Source organism: Zalophus californianus, chromosome 14 (assembly GCF_009762305.2).
Source record: "Zalophus californianus isolate mZalCal1 chromosome 14, mZalCal1.pri.v2, whole genome shotgun sequence".
Classification (NCBI taxonomy): Eukaryota; Metazoa; Chordata; class Mammalia; order Carnivora; family Otariidae; genus Zalophus; species Zalophus californianus.
Window position 1 is genome coordinate 67,430,497 of NC_045608.1, and position 7,287 is coordinate 67,437,783.

Below are 7,287 nucleotides of genomic sequence, written 5' to 3' on the forward strand. Positions count from 1 at the left end.
GTTAATTTGTAGTGCCGTGCATGTTCATGGGGGTCTGCGTGTATGTGTACGTGTGGGGGTGCGTGCACATGTGGCCTAATTAGCTTGGCTGGGAGCAGCTGGGGACTCAGGGCTAGATGGTCAGAGGCCACGGATTGGACAAGCACAAGGGGGACATGCAGAGTGTTGGGGACTGCTGGAAGCTACTTGCTGCCCTGTCTCCTGTTTGGACAAAGGTCAGTGAGGTGATGTTGGGACTTGGAGCTCAGAGCAGTGGATGGGGTGTCCGGGATGTTGACAAGGGGCTGGCGGGGAGCATCCCAGGGGCTAGGCTGGTGGGGAGGGTGTTCGGGGAATGCTGACTCTGTCTCTCACTCACCTGATCTAGCAGGGGAGCCTGCTTACCCCACATGCAGACAAAGAGCCCCATGCTCTGATTAGCTCTAGGCCCACTAAGGAGCATCTAGGGAGGTGCTGGCGGCTCAGAAGCATTTAATTGTGTATCAACCACCAACTTACCAGGGGAGCCCTGTGCCTGTCACTCAGATCTTCTGCTTGGCCTGTGAAGGGCTCGGGCCCTTTGTTGGGAGCCTACCCAGCCTGGGTTCTAGATTGAGAGCCTCTGACCCCCCGGCCATAGCACCTGGTGTTTACCTGGACTCACCCCAACAGCCTCTGTGGCGCTTTTTGTTTCAGCTTCTAGGGTCACCACCTCAGCTTTCTTCTCCCCAACCTCCAGCTCCCTTCCTCCGGGGCCCACCCTGCCCTACCCTGCCTTGACCTCTTGGTGCCCAAGCCTTAGCATGTTGGAGCAAAGCTAGTCTCACCCCTACACCCCGCCCCAACCCCATTTTGCCACTTTTCCCATTGTGACCTTGAGCCCATTGCTTTGGGCCTCAGTTTACTCATCTGGAAAACAGGTGTCATTAAGTATGCCTTCCCTCCCTCCAAGAGTGTTTTCCGAATTAATTAATTCTCTTAATTAATTAATTAAGTGAAGCACTTTGAGATACTTAGACAAAAGGTGCATGAGAGGTGCAAATTATTATTTATTCTTAATGAACCCTTCTTTGGCAATAATTTACTCCCGATTCTGAAGGGAAGCACAGTGGAACCCCGGGGGAGGGGAAAATGACAGGTTGGTTTTTTTCTTAGTTTGGGGGAGGTAGAAGGGGAGGGAGATTATTATCTGTAGTGATTCTCTCCGTAGGCTAATAGTGAGGGAATTAGGCAGGCATTCTTCCCACGGCTCTGTGGGCTCTGTCGAGCTGCCTCAGCCAGGTTTCTCGGCCAGGATTGTTAACCCGTGGAAGGGCAAAGGCGGACAGCTCCGAAGACAGAAGGTTTTTAGATCGAATCATGATCTGATTTTAAGACTGGGAAGTCAGAAGTATGAGAGAGAGAGGGAGGGAGAGAGAGGAGAGAAGGAACAGGAAAGAAGGGGGGAAGATCGAGGGAGGGAGGGGGAGGTTTGAGTGTATCATTACCTGTTGTAAGTGCTCAAGGACAGAGGAGACAGGTGGACAGGCTGTGTGTTGGGGTGGCCGGCTGCTTCAGGGGTTTCTTGGCCAGAGTCTTGCCCCCCTGTGCCTTCTAGGATTCCTTCCAGCACTGACTGTATCCGGACTTCTGGCAGGCCATCCTCTCTTCCTTCTTCCTTTTTTTTTTTTTTTAGGCTCAGACATTGGCAGAAGTGTGAAGTTTGCAAATTTCATGGGCGGGACTCTCGCCTCCCCGTTGTGCACCAACCCTCCCCCCTGCCCCCCACCTGAGACCACCTTGTCCTCAACCAGACACGTGGCCCCCCAGGTTCTTTCCTGACTGCCTTCAATCCCCCCTCCCTGAAGTGCGGGTTGGGGCTGTGGGGGGCAGTGGGGAGGACTCATCCATGGAGGGCCGATGACCCAGGGCCGGAAGTGGGGAAGGTGAAGGAGGGAGGAATAGAAGGAGCTTTAATTATTTCTTCTCCATGCTTTTGTATAGTTTGACATTTTTTCCAGCAAAGATGCATGATTTTTATTATCACCGGCTCCTATCTCCAGCAGACGAACAAACAGCCTAAAGAGGACATTTAAGGCATTGGCCAGAGGAGGGTGGTCATTCTTCTCCTTGACAGTCCTGACGCTCCCAACATCATCACCTGCCCGCTGTGGGAGGTGCTCTGGGGCTCACCTGTGAGGAGTGGAGGTTGGTCAATGGGGCCAAAGAGAGGAGATGTGAGTGGGGGAGGCAAACAGGTGAGAGCAAGCTTGTGCCTCCTGAAGCCCAGTAGACAGTGGATTTTTGCATGACATTGAAATCTTTCCTGTCAGACAAAGGGGGCTGGGGCATGCTGTGAACTCTCCAAAGTCATGGAGGGTGTGCTCTGTTAGAAGTGAGCTCATGTGCTCTGCGCTGGTGTCTGGTCCAACCGGAGGATGAGAGCTGAGAGGCGGGGTGCACTGGGGCTATTGGGGGTGGTCTCTGGAGGCATAGAGCTCACAGTTGAATCACTGCTTTGCCCCTTGCTTGCTGGTAACCTTGGGCAGGTTCTCAGTTTTGTCGTCTGTAAAATGAGTTAACAATAGCATCTGCCACGTGGGGATGTTGTGAGCATAAGTGAGTTAAATGGTATGGCGCTTGACCGCTGGCTCGCAACCACCATCATGACTGCTGTTGCCACAGCTTGGTGTCCGGGCATGCAGCAGGGCCCCTGCTGGCCTTAGCTGGGTAGGCAACGGAAGCTTAGGCACGCTGGTGAATGCTTGGGGTGAGAGGAAAGGCCCTCCCCAGTCTACCAGCATGGGGCACGGAGGAGGAACCTGCTGGGGATGGAGCCCTTCCAAGGGTCCAGGTCTGTGGAAGGAGTGATTCCCCACAATGCCTCGCTTTCAGGCTGTGCCCTGCCAGGCCCTGGAGACCCCAGACTGATTGCTAGAGGGGTCCATAGTTGCAGGGAAATACAAAATGAGTGCAAACTACAAGAGCTGGGAGCCAACCTCTCTGTAAGACATGGTCCCGCTGCTTCAGGGCTGGTGAAAGTGAGCTCAGGGCAAGGAAGGGGTCTCAGGAAATGCACCGAGGCCTGGGCCTGGCGCAGATGGACCAGCCTCCAGTGGTGGCTCGAGAAGCTTGTGGGACTCCTTGGCAAACATTTGAGCTGACAGCAGTTCCCAGAGGAGAGGGCAGGATCAATGCCAGAAAAATGGTGAGTTTGTTATTATAAAAGGGAAAACAAAAACCGTAAAATGCTCCTTAGGTTGCTTCCTGCCATCTAAGAAGAGTGAGCCCTGTTTCAGGAAAGGCCTGGGTCCGCTCCAGTGTTTCTCAAACTCTTGGTGTTGAAGGATCAGGCTATCTTTTTCTTTAATTTTCAATGTGACTTGGATGGATACTTTTGCAAAATACAGTAAAAATGAGTTACTAGAAAAATGAAATAACAGGCAGATGTACAACATACAAGTCCCATTTTTTTTGTTACTAAAGTCAACAGATATAAAATTACTCTGTCAGATTGGTGCTAAGATTCTAAATGCTTACTCTCAATTTCTGGACTTCACTCTTTGCGGACTGGTATCAGAAGTTTGGGCTTGGCTTGGGTCCAGGACTACACTCAGTCTTACCTGGACACTGACCTCATGGAGAAGCTTGGCACTTGGGGGCAGCAGGTTCAGGGAGGTGTGCTTCTGGATCCAGCAAGTGTGAAAACGGTGAATCAGCTACCTCAGCCTGCTGCTGTAACAAAGTACCACATTCCAAGTGACTTGTAACAATAGAAATTTATTCTCTCACAGTTCCGAAGGCTAGAAATTCAATGTTGAGATGTCTGCAGGGCTGTGCTCCTTCTGAAGGCTCTAGAGAAGGACGCTTCCTCGCCTCTTCCAGCTGCTGGTTGCTCCTGGCAATCCCTGGCATCCCTTGGCTTGTAGATGCATCATTCCCATCACTGCCCCAGTCTCCATGTGGCCTCTCCCCGTGTCTCCAAATCTTTCTCTCCTGTAAGGACAGCAGTCATTGGATTTAGGGCCCACCCACCTCCAGCAGGACCCCACCTTAACTTGATTACATCCATAAAGACACCATCTCCAAATCAGGTTAGATTCTGAGCTCCTGGATAGGCATGAATTTAAAGAGGTGGAGATACTATTCACTATTCAACCCCGCACAGAGAGCATACAGAGACCCAGACACTGGAGGCAGATGGGACCAGGAGGGCGTGGCAAAAACTCAGGGGTCATCGTTGGACTTTGGACCTGGGAAAGTCTGGGTCAGTTATTTCTGGATCTCTACAGGGCAAGGGAGTCCTGGGAGACACCTGGATACTTACTCTAATGATAACCATATTTGTACTCCTGGGCTGTGGTGGCCGAAGGAAGTTCTGCTTCGAGGGGCAGGAAGGGAATTCCAACAGTACGTGGGACTTTCTCTCCCACAAGTTCTGAGGATGTAGAGGAGGGTGAACAGCCAGAGCCTGAAGCAAAACCAACCAATCTCCATACCCTGAGTGTCTGGGAGATCCTTGGACAGAGCTCTGGAGGGAAAGGCAAGGACTTCCACACACCAGGGTGAGTGCCTCTTGCACACTTCCGGGAGCGTGAGAGGCTGCATGGTCCAGTGGTTAGAGCATGGCCACTGGCATCAGGCTGCTGGGCTTGAAGTCTGGCTCTACCATGAGAAGCTTTGTAACCTTGGGCGAGTTATTGTTTTTCCAGTGCCTCATTTTTCTCATCTGTAAAATGGGGCTAATGTAGCTCCCATTTCTATGGTTGTTGTGAATGATAAATGTGATAGTATATGTAAAGAGCTTGGCACGGTGCCTGGCATGTGGTAGCCACTCAAATGCTACCTATTATCAATATAATGATTTTTTTTAAAGGAAGTCCTTTTTTTTTTAAAGATTTTATTTATTTATTTGACAGAGAGAGAGACAGCGAGAGAGGGAACACAAGCAGGGGGAGTGGGAGAGGGAGAAGCAGGTTCCTGCTGAGCAGGGAGCCTGATGTGGGGCTTGACCCCAGGACCTGAGCCAAAGGCAGAAGCTTAATGGCTGAGCCACCCAAGCGCCCCCAAAATAATGATTTTTAAAGATTTCATTTATTGACTGATCTGAGAGAGAGAGGGTGAGTAGGGGGAGGGGCAGAGGGAGAGGAAGAGAGAAGCTCAGGCAAACTCTGCGCAGAGTGCGGAGGCCGACTCAGGGCTCTTTCTCACAACCCAGAGATCATGACCTGAGCTGAAATCAAGAGTCAGACACTTAACTGACTGAGCCACCCAGGCGCCCCTATAATGATTTTAAATGGACTAGGGAAGTGACTGCTATCCTGAACTTTGCCTAGTAGGAAAAACAGATTTTGTATTTATAAACACCTTCTATGTGCCAAGTATTGTTTTGGATGAGCTGTGTGTTTATATAATATCAATAAACATTTTTGAGAGGTTAACCTGTAATTAATTTATTAAATCAATCTATCAGGGTTTTCTTGACCACCTACTATGTGCAAGAGGCAATGAGGACTCCAGATACATTTTGGGAAAGGCCACTGCACTTTGGACAAAAAAGTAAGTCAAGGTTGGTTCTTAATGGGGTGTCAGCCTTTAAGGAAGGATTTATGCAATTTTGTCTTAAGACAGGATATTTGATTAATTGACCTCTTAGGACCTTGTGGTTCTTGGTTCTGCAGGATGATGTGATAGAAGATGGTGAATTATTTTCACCAATGTGAAGCTTCATTATTAGTGCTTGTCTTTGTTTATTTTACTAAGACAGTATTACTAATTTGAACTCTTAAACAGTTTCTCTGTTCTGTTCAGGAAAAGTCTTTTCAGTTCATTTTGGAAAATATCTTGTTTTATTTCATTCCCATGATGATTCATAACAAAATAAAAAAAAATGAGTTATAACCAAACTGGATTACTAATATGTAACCCGTAGCATTGCTTAATTTGGCTTGCTATTAAAGTTTTAATAGAAAATATCATTTGATTGCAATTTAGAAATAAAATTTGATTTCCATATTATAACTAATATGAATAATAAGCCCCAAAATGTCTAATATATTTTGGCATTTCTATTAACACAATGAATATGTTTCGGATGTTTCCAGCATACTAATTCAAAGTTTCATTGTCTCCTTGTACCTTTCTTGAGCACTCACTGACCTCACCCAGGCAGGCTTTACTAGCAATTAGTTTTCATCTGAATTAGCCCTTTGGAGTGCCACGATAATTAAAGTGTTATGCTTCTTTAAATGAAGTTGGCTGCTGGTGCCAACCTGAATTGCTCTCATCAGCGTGCCCCCTTTCTCACTGTCTAGTCTGGGGCTATGGGTAGCTCTGCCATCTCAGCTCCAGGCTGGGACCTGGAGCTCATTTACTCATAATACTTGCCATTTCCAGATCTCCAGTCTTGTTCTGTCTGACCAAAAGGAAAGAGGCTGTGTGCTTTCCTTCCCTCATAAACAAACAACTGCTATTCATTCATTCATTCATTCAATATGAATCAATAGCCTACTCTATACTAACACTGTGTTAGATGCTGGAGTTACCATGGCGATTAAAAACTTTTACAGTCCTTACTATTGTTACAGAATTGAATAATCATGATCAAGAATGCATAAATATGTGCTATGGAAAAGAGAAATATGAATCCAGGCAAGTAATAAGAAAGGAAGTTGTTGTAGTTGGATTTCAAGGAAGGTTTCCTGAAAGAAACTGAAATCTGAAAAATAAGGAAGAGTTATAAAGGAAAACATGAGTTGGAGAGTATACCAGGCATGTGCAAGGGCCCTGAGTGTGCAAGAAGTTCAGAGTGAATGAGTTTTTTTAAAAAGATTTTATTTATTCATTTAGAGAGAGAGAGAGAGAGAATCTCAAGCAGACTCCCTGCTGAGCATGGAGCTGGACCCGGAGCTCCATCTCATGACCCTGAGATCATGACCTAAGCTGAAATCAAGAGTCAGACACCCAACCAACTGAGCCACCCAGGCGCCCCCAGAGTGAATGGGGTTTGGGGAGAATGGGGAGGAGGGATGTGTCCCTTGGGGAGGCTGGGGGTAGCGGGACTATGCAGAGCCTTGAGGACAATGGGAGGATGCTGCTCTCTATCCTAAGAACAAAGGGAAGGTCCAGGAGGGTGTGAAGCTGCATGGCCAGATGTGCATTTTGTGGCTTGAGATGACCCAGAAATGATCCTACTCTGAAATCTTGTCTGCCAATAGTCCATTTTCTGACCGTGATCTCTGTCCAGCACTCTCTTAGTCCCTTGGAATCTTCTACATCTTCACCCCCCTAGTCTGAGAACATGTTCAGGTCATTCTCGTCTAAGGACCA